The 12278-nt window shown below is 43.2% G+C and overlaps 1 pseudogene; it reads left to right on the top strand.

Moving 5' to 3' along the window:
• The first annotated feature begins 576 nt into the window (after nucleotides 1-576).
• On the top strand, nucleotides 577-12197 carry LOC120064729 (annotated as a pseudogene).
• Nucleotides 12198-12278: the final 81 nt, after the last annotated feature.

Here is a 12278-nt window from a genome sequence, read left to right as displayed (position 1 = left end):
TATGGATTTCTGAACCGTTGATGAAGCCTCGTCCTCCGACGAAGTAAGCAGCCCTTTTCCCTCATTTCGTGCTATCTTGACCGTTGGCCACAACTTGTTCCTTCTTTCTATGTCCTCCGGGCTGAGATGCTCGGCAAAACGCATACCATGGCTCTGAAGGAAGGCGTTCTTCCTAGCAGCTTTCCAGACAGCATCCCTGTAGAATCTGGCAGTGAAGAGGATGATGATACTCCTTGGTCTTGAATCGTTTTGCTGTTGCTTCTTGCCGAGGCGATGCACAACGTCGATGGTATCACCAACTTTGTTCTTCTCTGCAGGCATAACTTCTTGGCAGATGCAGATAGCCTCTCCTCGCACATTTTCATTCTCCACTTCTGGCAAGCCGTAGAGTCTCAGGTTCCATCTTCTTGTGTATTGTTCCAGATCAGTGAGACGTCTATGGTAGACATTGTTATTCTTTTCCACACTTTTTTCAACTTTTGCCACTCGTTTTCACATCCTTGATTTCACCACATGCAAACTCCAGTCTTTTTCAAGCCTTCGATAACCATGGTGTTCGCGCCAACCATTTTCTCAATGGCGTCAGACCTGGAGTTGATGAGTAAGGAGAGGGTAGCCACGATGTCAGAGTTCATGTTGGGTTTTTTGGAGGATGGAGGTTTGCACGGAGTAACCGGTAAAGAGGGGAATTCGTCATCTTCAACAGCAATCGAAAGCATGATATTATCCATAGGCCAAGCGTAGTTATGGCAGTTGCCTATAAGCACGTTTCTCTCTTGTTGATTAGCAATAGAACGGCTAACTTCTTCCTTTCTTTTTTTGTCACGACTTTGCATGGACATGCCGAAATAAATGATCCAATTATTATTCCAGTAACAGGAAAGGTCTTATATCTTGAACAAATAAAAATAGCAATGACTGTAAACTTGATTTGTTTCACAATCTTTCTGAAGTTTGGTACGGAGCTCGGTAAAAAAGCGTCTGTTCAAGCCGCAATCTTGGCACCTTCCCCTGATGTGATATAGCCTAGATTCTAACCAGGGACTGTAGTGACGCCTCTTGCACTGAGATGCAGTGCTATAGACCGCTGCGCCACTCGGGGGCAAACAATGGTCCCACCTGATCGTGCTTCGCGGATGCCTTCCATTTTTTAAGAATATATATTTTTTCATCCGTTATACCGGTCACTTTAGTATATCGTCAATATAATGGATAATCTGTGTCTAGTCACAACAGTTCCTGCAAATATTGTTTTTATAACTAAACCACTATAGACCACTTGTCGTTTCCAATGGGAACAAATTAGTCATAGTGGGCAGAACAAGCAAGGAGGTGGGCAGAGCCAAGCACACGCTAGCGATGTCCTATTGACATCTGCATATTTCCGTTAGGGAACACCAACCCTGTGAGTGGCGCATTAACTAAATTCGCCATTGCACTCCTAAACAGCGCGATTTGTACAAACTTTTGCAAAGGGTAAAGTCTACGAAACGTAGTCCACTCTGTTCATAACATATTTTAGTTTTGGGAACAGAAACTGTTTTGAGATCAAATGTTTAATCGATTAGAAAATTAGCAGAATCTCGGCCAAAATCCATCTCGTTCCATCTTCTCCAACTGCCCGCCAGTGGGCTTCCTCTCACTACCATATTTGATAGTGGAAACGCCAACCGAATGCTTCACATTTATACATCTAGTTAAATATTTGTACTTTTTATTTAACCTTTATTTAACTAGGCAAGTCAGTTAATAACAACTTCTTATTTACAATGACCGACTACCAGAAGACAAATAAATCCTGCGGGAAGCTGGGAATAAAAATAAAATAAAAAATATATGACAAAACACACATGATGACAAGAGAGACAAAACCACATAAAGAGAGACCTAAAGATGACAACATAGCATGGCAGCAACACATGACAACAACATGGAAGCAACACAACATGGTAGCAGCACAAAACATGGTACAAACATTATTGGGCACAGACAACAGCACAAAGGGTAAGAAGGTAGAGACAATAATACATCACACAAAGCAGCCACAACTGTCAGTAAGTGTCCATGATTGAGTCTTTGAATGAAGAGATGGAAATAAAACTGTCCAGTTGAGTGTTTTTTGCAGCTCGTTCCAGTCGCTAGCTGCAGCGAACTGAAAAGAGGAGCGACCCAAGTGATGTGTGTGCTTTGGGGACCTTTAACAGAATGTGACTGGCAGAACGCATGTTGTAAACTCAGCAACAACAAAAAAAGTCCTCTCACTGTCGTCTGTGTTTATTTTCAGCAAACTTAATTAACATGTGTAAATATTTGTATGAACATAACAAGATTCAACAACTGAGACATAAACTGAACAAGTTCCACAGACATGTGACTAACAGAAATGGAATAATGTGTCCCTGAACAAAGGGGGGGGGGTCAAAATCAAAAGTAACAGTCAGTATCTGGTGTGGCCACCAGCTGCATTAAGTACTGCAGTGCATCTCCTCCTCATGGACTGTACCAGATTTGCCAGTTCTTGCTGTGAGATGTTACCCCACTCTTCCACCAAGGCACCTGCAAGTTCCCGGACATTTCTGGGGGGAATGGCCCTAGCCCTAGCCCTCACTCTCCATTCCAACAGGTCCCAGAGGTGCTCAATGGGATTGAGATCCGGGCTCTCGGCTGGCCATGGCAGAACACTGACATTCCTGTCTTGCAGGAAATCACGCATAGAATGAGCAGTAGGGCTGGTAGCATTGTCATGCTGGAGGGTCATGTCAGGATGAGCCTGCAGGAAGGGTACCACATGAGGGAGGAGGATGTCTTCCCTGTAACCCACAGCGTTGAGATTGCCTGCAATGACAACAAGCTCAGTCCGATGATGCTGTGACACACCGCCCCAGACCATGACGGACCCTCCACCTCCAAATTGATCCCGCTCCAGAGTACAGGCCTCAGTGTAACGCTCATTCCTTCGACGATAAGCGCAAATCCAACCATCACCCCTGTTGAGGAAAAACCGTGACTCGTCAGTGAAGATAACTTTTTGCCAGTCCTTTCTGGTCCAGCGATGGTGGCTTTGTGCCCATAGGCGACGTTGTTGCCGGTGATGTCTGGTGAGGACCCGCCTTACAACAGGCCTACAAGCCCTCAGTCCAGCCTCTCAGTCTGAGCACCGATGGAGGGATTGTGTGTTCCTGGTGTAACTCGGGCAGTTGTTGTTGCCATCCTGTACCTGTATGATGTTCGGATGTACCGATCCTGTGCAGGTGTTGTTACACGTGGTCTGCCACTGCGAGGACAATCAGCTGTCCGTCCTGTCTCCCTGTAGCACTGTCTTAGGCGTCTCACAGTACGAACATTCCAATTTATTGCCCTGGCCACATCTGCAGTCCTCATGCCTCCTTGCAGCATGCATAAGGCACGTTCACGCAGATGAGCAGGGACCCTGAGCATCTTTCTTTTGGTGTTTTTCAGAGTCAGTAGAAAGGCCTCTTTAGTGTCCTAAATTTTCATAACTGTGACCTTAATTGCCTACCGTCTGTAAGCTGTTAGTGTCTTAACGACCGTTCCACAGGTGCATGTTCATTAATTGTTTATCATTCATTGAACAAGCATAGGAAACAGTATTTAAACCCTTTACAATGAAGATCTGTGAAGTTATTTGGATATTTATGAATTATCTTTGAAAGACAGGGTCCTGAAAAAGGGACGTTTCTTTTTTTATGAGTTTATGTGGAGGATGAGGCCTGCAGTAGATATCTCATAGGGGGGAGTGAGGCCTAAGAGGCCTTTATAAGTATCAACCAGTGGGTCTTGCGACGGGTATACAGAGATGACCAGTTTACAGAGGAGTAGAGTGCAGTGATGTGTCATATAAGGAGCATTGGTGGCAAATCTGATGGCCGAATGGTAAAGAACATCTAGCCGCTCGAGAGCACCCTTACCTGCCGATCTATAAATTATGTCTCCGTAATCTAGCATGGGTAGGATGGTCATCTGAATCAGGGTTAGTTTGGCAGCTGTGGTGATAGAGGAAACCAAGTCTAGATTTAACCTTAGCCTGACGCTTTGATATGTGCTGAGAGAAGGAAAGTGTACCATCTAGCCATGCTCCCAAGTACTTGTATGAGGTGACTACCTCAAGCTCTAAACCCTCAGAGGTAGTAATCACACCGGTGGGGAGAGGGGCATTCTTCTTACCAAACCACATGACCTTTGTTTTGAAGGTGTTCAGAACAAGGTTAAGGGCAGAGAAAGCTTGTTGTGGAGTGTTTCTATCTGTGGGTCCTACCTGTTGAAAAAAAATTGTTTCCGGTATTTTATCTTCACCTATTTTTTTCTTGTACATAGAACATTTTGTTCATGTATTTATTTTTTTAAGGATGAATGAATTCCAATATATCCAGTAATTCCTACCAAAGAGTTTGCTTCCTTTGCTAAATATCGCCCCAATAATACGTCACTTCCGTTGGATTAAGATGCACGTGTGTTGACTGGAACCTTGATAGACTGAGGTAAGGGGACGTAATGAGGGAGGGAGTAGAGTATTTTCCAAGTTACAGTCCGCCAATCAGTCAATCAATCAGCCAATCAATCAGCCAGCCAGCACAGCTATCTGACCCTGTGCTCAGAGAGAAGTTAGGGAGAGGCTGAAAGCTGTGGCTAGCGATCAATCGTTGATAAACAAACAATTAGACTTTACTATGTGTGGCTGCGGTTCGGCACGGCTGTGATGTGACTGGGTCAGATATGGTTGGAGATAGTGATGGAGCATAGTGGTACAAATAAAGGAGGGAGTAAGAAGAAGAAAGCGGGAGAGAAAGGGACTAGGGGTTTGAAGGGGAGCGAGAGGTCTATGGAGGAATAAAAGGAAGTTTGAGGAGAGCAACATAGTTTCCAACACTATCAGCAGTTCGAAGTAGGAAGTGCCGAGGAAGGGCAAGATAAGACGCGAGGGGAGCATGGAGGTGAGGAGGAACATTTAGTGATTCTGAAGTTTAAGGAGTTGGAGCGATGAGTCCGATAAGGTTGACGGCTGTGATAATAGTTGATTGGGGAAGTTGTCAATGTTAATAGATGGGAACGTGTTGGTTTTCTGTACGGACATGGCGCAGAGGGAAAAAGCTCTGAGTGAAGCAAATAGAGCAGTGTAAGGCGGTATCAAGCAGCTGGACTGATCAAGCAGGGAAGCAGTGGATTAAAGGGGTGATCACAGGAGGGCCTGTGAGTGTTAGCACTAAAGAGATAAGCGACAATTTGAGAGGAGGCGTTCTAGCGAATGTTCAAAGATGTTATAACTGCCAGAGGTTTGGGCATATGGCAACAGCCTGTAAAGAGAATAAGAGGTGTGGAGGGGAGTATGGGAAGTGTGGGGATGGTGTACAACCAAAGTGCTGCAGCTGTGGGGGTGCTCATAGTGTGACATATAGTGGGTGTTAGGCAATGAAGCAGGCAGTGGAGGTGCAACAAGTGAGAGTGGAGAGAAGGGTGTCATGCTGAGGTAGTGAGGGTGGTCCAGGGAGAAACAGGTTCAAGGGAAAAATGGGTAGGTGCATCTAGACCGGGAATTACGGGGCAGATGGGTGGTGATATGGTATGCATAGATAAGAGAAAGCTGGTGACATTCATAGCAGGAGCAATCAATAAATAATATCGCTAAAGTAGAGTCTAAAACAGAGAGGATTCAGCTAATAGTGAAAGCTGCTGGGAGATATGAGTATGACAGGGTTGACATGGGAAGAGGTTTGAGATGACCTCAATCAGCTGAGGGTGGAGTCATGTATTACTGGATCTTAATTATGGTGGTAGTACTACAATGGAATGCTCGAAGCCTTTTGGCTGATGGGCAGGAGTTCAAGCAGTTCATTGTAGATATGCCAGCTAAGCCTGATGTGACTTGTGTGCAGGAAATATGGCTCAAACCGACTGGAGTTTATCATACAGGGATATGTAGGGGGGGTGCCACCTTCATAAAGCAAGGAGTTCCTTACAGGAACTTTGCTAGGCAAAGGTATTGAACAGGACTATGTGGTGGAGGTGTGGTTGAGAGGGGGGGGTGATAGTGGTAGTGAACTTCTATAATCTGTATCAGATATCTGACCTGAAAGTGCTGGAGAGGGTGGAGGGCCAGGGTAGAAGTACGGTGGTGTGGGGATTTTAATGCTCTGGGGGGGAAACGGATGGATAGAAATGGCCAAGTGATGGAAAATCTGATAGAAATGAATGATCTGGTGTGCCTGAAAATGGCTGAGGGACCAGGATTGATGAAGCCACAGGGAAAGAGTCTGCCTTGGACCTCACTCTGGTATCTAGTGTGATGGCAGAAATCTGTGAGTGGGAGGTATGGGAGGAGTCGACAGTAGGGAGTGATCATTACCCCATAGTATGCACAGTAGGCCAGAGGGAGGAGGAGGTGTCAGTGGGTGTTTGGAAGGGCAAAGTGGGATCAGTTAAAGGAGCTGAGTGAGCAGGTGATGGCTCGGGTGTATATGAGAGGGGATGTGGATAGTATGAATAACTGGGTGAGAACAGCATTAGTGGGGGCAGCTACTGAGGCTTTACCTAAGTGTTCAAGGAAGAGGAGGAGGAAAGCAGTCCCATGGTGGATGGAGGAGTGGGGGGCAATGGTGAGGAGTAGGAACAGGGCATTTAGAGTACTGAAAAGGACGCATAACTGCCGACATCTGATTCAGTATAAGCAGGCCCTGGTCCTGGTGAGGGGAACTCAGGAAAAGAGGTCATGTTGGTGTCTGTTCTATGACACCATTGGAAGGGCAACACCTGTGGGAGAAGTGTGGGGGATGATTAAGAGGATGAGTGGGGTCAGGAGGGAGTGGGATTATCCAGTGTTGACGAGTGGGAAGGATGTGGCAGTAACAGATGAGGAGAAGGCAGAGATGATGGCCAAAGCGTTTGTCCAAGTGCATAGCTCTGCAAATTTGTCAGAGGGGCAGAGGGAGGGAGAGAGAGAGAATGAGAGAGGAGCATCCTGGAGTGCTTGATAGGAGGGAGGATGTATATGATGCATTGAATGCACCATTTACCATGGCAGATGTGAAAAGGGCAATAGCAGGCAGTTGGAAGGAGGCAGTAGTGGTAACAATCTGGAAGCCAGGGAAGGACCCAACGAGGCCAACAAGCTATCGGCTAATAGCTTTAACATCACATGTATGTAAGATTATGGAACGTATGATTACGGAGAGGCTAACTTACTTCCTGAAGAGCAGGGGGCTAGCATCACCACATCAGTAGGTTCAGGGAGGGTAGGGGAACTATGGACCCAGTGCTCTGCTTAGAAGCAGAGGTCAGGGAGGCTCAGGTGAACAAGGAGACTGTTGTAGCTGTCTTTTTTGATGTGGAGATGTGGAAGGAGGGGTTGTTAATCAAGCTTGATATTATGGGGGTAGAAGGAAGAACGTACAACTGGATAGAGACTTCCCCACCCTCCGGAAATCTTTCAGGCAGCTACCTGGTGGATAATGGTACACCAACAGGGGAGCATGATTAGTCCTCTGTTGTTCTCAATCATGATCAATGATGTTTATTCTCAGGTACAGATGGATATTTGGAGGTCGTTATTTGCAGATGATGGTGCCTTATGGAAGAGGGGAAGAGATGTGCCATACATAGTCAGGAAGGTACAGGAAGTAATTGATGTGGTAGAGCGGTGGGTATTAATGTGGTGATTTAGGTTCTGTAGAGAACTCAGTGTTCTTTACCAGGAGGAAGGTGGGAGATGAGGTATGCTTGAGTTTCTATGGGAGAAACTTGAAGAGAGTGGGGGCCTTCGGGTTCCTTGGGGTATACTTAGGCACTAGACTGACCTGGGCAGAACACATTGAGAGAGTGGTGGGAAAGTGTAAGAAGGGGATAAATGTGATGACAAGGAAGGAGTGGGGGGCGATCCTCAGTGAGGACCATGTATGTTGCATTGATCCGATCTGTAATAGATTATGGCAGTATAGTGTATGGTTCTGCAGCCAGGACCTCATTGGAAAGGCTAGATGTCATAGAGGGGCAAGGACTCCGAATATGTAGTGGGGCGTTTCGGACATCCCAATTGGCTGCACTACAGGTGGAGATGGGGGATATGCCATTGCAGATTAGGAGACAGCAGCTGGCAATTAATTATTGGGTCAACCTACAGGGACATGGGGTGTCTCATCCTGCGAAAGGGAGTTTACAGGCATGCTGGGAACATAAGCGAAGACAGAACATAAGCTTTGGGTGGGTAATACTCAGGCGAAGGAGATGGGACTGGGAGATGGGAGTTTAGTCCAACGGTAGCTATTCCTATAAATCCACCATGACTACTCCCGCCTCAAGTAGTTGATCTAAAAGTGTTGGAGAGTCTACAGAAAGATAGGGAGGGTGTTGATCCATCGGATTTGTTAAGAACAAATTCTTATTTACAATGACGGCCTACCAAAAGGCAAAAGGCCTCCTGCAGGGACGAGGGACGGGATTTTTTTTAAATATATTTTTTATATATATAAATATAGGACAAAATACACATCACGACAAGAGAGACAACACAACACTACATCAAGAGAGACCTAAGACTACAACATAGCAAGGCAGCAACACATGACAACACAGCATGGTAGCAACACAACATGACAACAACATGGTAGCACCACAACATGGTAACAGCACAAAACGTGGTCCAAACATTATTTGGCACAGACAACAGCAGCAATGTCAAGAAGTTAAAGACAACAATACATCATCACGCAAAGCAGCCAATTTGAAGGAGCGAATGGCCCAACGGTTCTACAACTTGGTACTACTGCCAAGGATACGAGATGACATTGCAGAGTATAAAATAACTAAACTTCCACTTGTACATGGCCCTGAAGAAGGCTCTTTTCAAGCCAGGGGCATGGTTCAAAGGTGAGACAAATCAAGAATATGTATCAAAGGGGAGAGATATAGTCAGGTTGATCATCTGAAAACTTGGTTGATAATCAGATGTAAGGTTTCCAGGATGTAATAATATGGAATGAAAGTAATTAAGATAATACACATTTTGCTGTCAGGCATTCAACATTTGTGGACTTCTCTATCTGTATACTGGATTTTGTTCTGGGTGCATTTTACAGTCGCTGCCACTAGGTGGCAGTATTGTCTAATCAGATCATAAACTCGACCAGATTTATTCTGTTATTTTGGTTCCTTAGTAAAGAAAGCAAGGATTTGAGTGGTCAGAAAAGCTATGATACTAACCAATAAACTTTTTTTTTTTTTTTTTTACCTTAGGTTGAGTGTTTATCTCAAGGTAAATAACAATGATCAACAATGATCTATTTAACATGTTCAACTAACGACTAACTCTAAACAGCATGTTCATGTGTCACTGGATGTGTGTTCACACATTGGCTCGCTTTCTCACTCAGGCATCCTGATCCCGAGCTGTGAATTTCAAACAGGCACTCTCAGAGAGGCTATCATCATTGGCAGCATACTCACAAAGTGCTCAATAAGGTAAAAGACACACTTTTACCTGAGTTACGTGTTCAATTTTGTATGATATACGATGCCCTATTGTAATTGCTCGGCTTGCCGTTTTGGTTAGGGACTTAGTGTTTAAGCGTGGCAGCTTGACTATCGCTAATTATGTAAGTGAATGTATGGTACAGTATTAAAGGTAGTAGAACAGCAGGGCTTGCCACCACTTGTCCTCTATGGAAATAATGCAGAAAACAAATGACTCCTTTTTTTTTGTTGCAGTGCTTCTCTCCTCAAACTTCCTTTTACTCCTCCAAACTGGCAGCGATGGAGTACAATGGAGCATCTTCCTGCGACTCTTACTGGACAAGAAATAAGCCCTGCCCTTCCGTGTCCTGGATGCCCTGGTCGGCCACTTCCTGTTCTTCCGCAGTGAGATGCGTGTCTTTAAAAAAATATATATATTTTTTAAATTATCAACAACAAATCAATACATAAAGTACATGAGGGAACACAAGTATATATAAATTATATACAATGGACAATCGCGCTCTAGGGGGTACAATATCACATTACAATTACACAAGGACCTTAAGGGACATACATACACTTACAATTCTAACAGCTTTTTTGTTAGTAGAGTATTTAACTGTCTTAAAATACAGTTCAGTTTCTTTTTGTAGGGTAAGAAAATGTGTTTTTTTGTTTGTAAATTTACATTTGTGTATATGAAATTTGGCCAAAAGAATAATGAAATTAATTACATAAATGTTTCAGCTTATTTCTATCGTATGTAAAGAATCCAAGCAGTACATCTCTCCACAATAGTGTAAAATCTTCATAAATGTGTTCAATTATAAACCTACTGATGTCTTGCCACAGTTTTCTTACATGCATACAATGCCAAAAAAGATGCAACACTGTTTCTGGGTGGTCATTACAAAAGGAGCAATTTGAGTTGATGTTTTCCTTAAACTTCTTCATATAGTGGTTGGCAGGATAATATGTATGAATAATTTTGAAGGAAATTTCCTTAATTTTGTTAACAAGTGTGTGGCAACATCCAAACTTTTTTCCAACAAATATTATCAATAAATCCATTCCAATAAGGCATGACATAAGGTATAGATACAACATCCTGCTGAAACAAGGTTTGTATTGCTCTGTTGTTGAATGGACCAAAAGAGAAACAAATATTTCCTACTGATGAGTCAACAGGGTCAATAGAAGGTAGGTTCTGAAGGTCAGGTCTTGACACGTTCCTGAATAACAGAGCAACACCTGAGGGAATGGCATCTAAAACAATTGCAAAATCTTTAGGTGTTACAGGGACCTTGTAAAGTGCTAAGAATTCCTTATAACAGAGTAAAAGACCCTCTGCATTTACCAGTTGGCTCACCAATAGGATATTATTTCGGAACCAATATTCTAAAAACAAAAGTATTTTTATACAATATATCCCGATTATTCCATATATAATATCTGTGTGGAGAAAAATTGTGTTTATAAATTAAGGACCATGACAAGAAAACCTGCCGATGAAAAGCAGAAAGTTTCACTGGAACTTTGTCAATATTATAATTGCAAAACAACATGAAGTTAAGGCCACCAAAAGTAGAGAAGACATGATGAGGAATAAAATTCCAGATAGAAGTGGGTCTTCTTAGGAATTGTTTTATCCAATTGATCTTAAAAGTATTATTTAAAGTAGTAAAGTCCAGAAAATTCAGTCCACCATTCTCATAAGTGTTCATTACAACAGTTTTCCTAATGTAATGGGTACGGTTTCTCCAAAGAAAGTTGAAAAGCATCTGGTCTATCTCCTTTCTTATTTTACTGTCAAGATATAAAGATAGAGCGCCATATGTTAGTCTAGAGATACCTTCAGCCTTGGTTATTAGGACTCTACCTTTTAAAGATAAGTCCCTCTGTAGCCATTGATTTAGCTTCTTCTGGGTATTTTTAATAAGAGGGTTAAAATTTAGTAAGCCTCTAGACTTCTGATCCTTTGTAATGGTTATGCCTAAACATGTAAGTTCTTCTTTTACTGGAATACCATAATATGAAGGTGTCACACAATCTTTGACAGCTATGAGTTCACATTTATTAATGTTAAGATATAGACCAGACGCTTTGGAAAAGGATTGTATCACATTGATCGATATGGGAATTTGGTTAGCGTCTTTCAGGAAAAAGTGTAGTATCATCAGCCAGCTGGCTTATAATAATTTCTTTACCAGCTATGGAAATACCTTGTGCAGGACTATTATTTAAAGAATTTGCAAGAAGTTGGGTGATTAATAAAAAGAGGTACAGAGAGATAGGACAACCTTGCCCAATTCCTCTCTTTAACTCAAATCTAGGTGAGGTGCCATATTTCAATTTGATAGAGCTGTTACTATTTGCATAGAGTCTTAATAGCCTTACAGAAAAAATCCCCAAAGCCAAGTCTCTCAATGGAGTGGAAGAGAAACTGATGCTCTCTATTTCTAACAATGTCAGACTAGTATTAGACATACTTGACTACTCAGACCTAATAACTGAGGATAGCTTCATATTATTTTTAGATTTTTATAAAGCATTTGACACAGTGAGATGCGTGTCCTTTCTGTGCGGTGGCACTAAAGTCTGCTCACCGTGGCGCAACACTACAAGGCCGACCTGGCCTCCGAACAGAAGGATGCTCTGCTGGAGCTGCTTAAATTGCAGACACACCCCAGATTTCTGCAGAGATCCGTCGGGAGCTGCAGAACTCGGTCCCGTGATCTGGAAACCGCCATTCCTGTCACAATGGCCTTGGACTGACTGTTACTGTAAAAATAAACATTTTGACATGTTTTTAAAAA

This window comes from Salvelinus namaycush, chromosome 20 (genome assembly GCF_016432855.1).
Source record: "Salvelinus namaycush isolate Seneca chromosome 20, SaNama_1.0, whole genome shotgun sequence".
Classification (NCBI taxonomy): Eukaryota; Metazoa; Chordata; class Actinopteri; order Salmoniformes; family Salmonidae; genus Salvelinus; species Salvelinus namaycush.
This window is presented reverse-complemented; position numbering and strand designations above follow the sequence as displayed.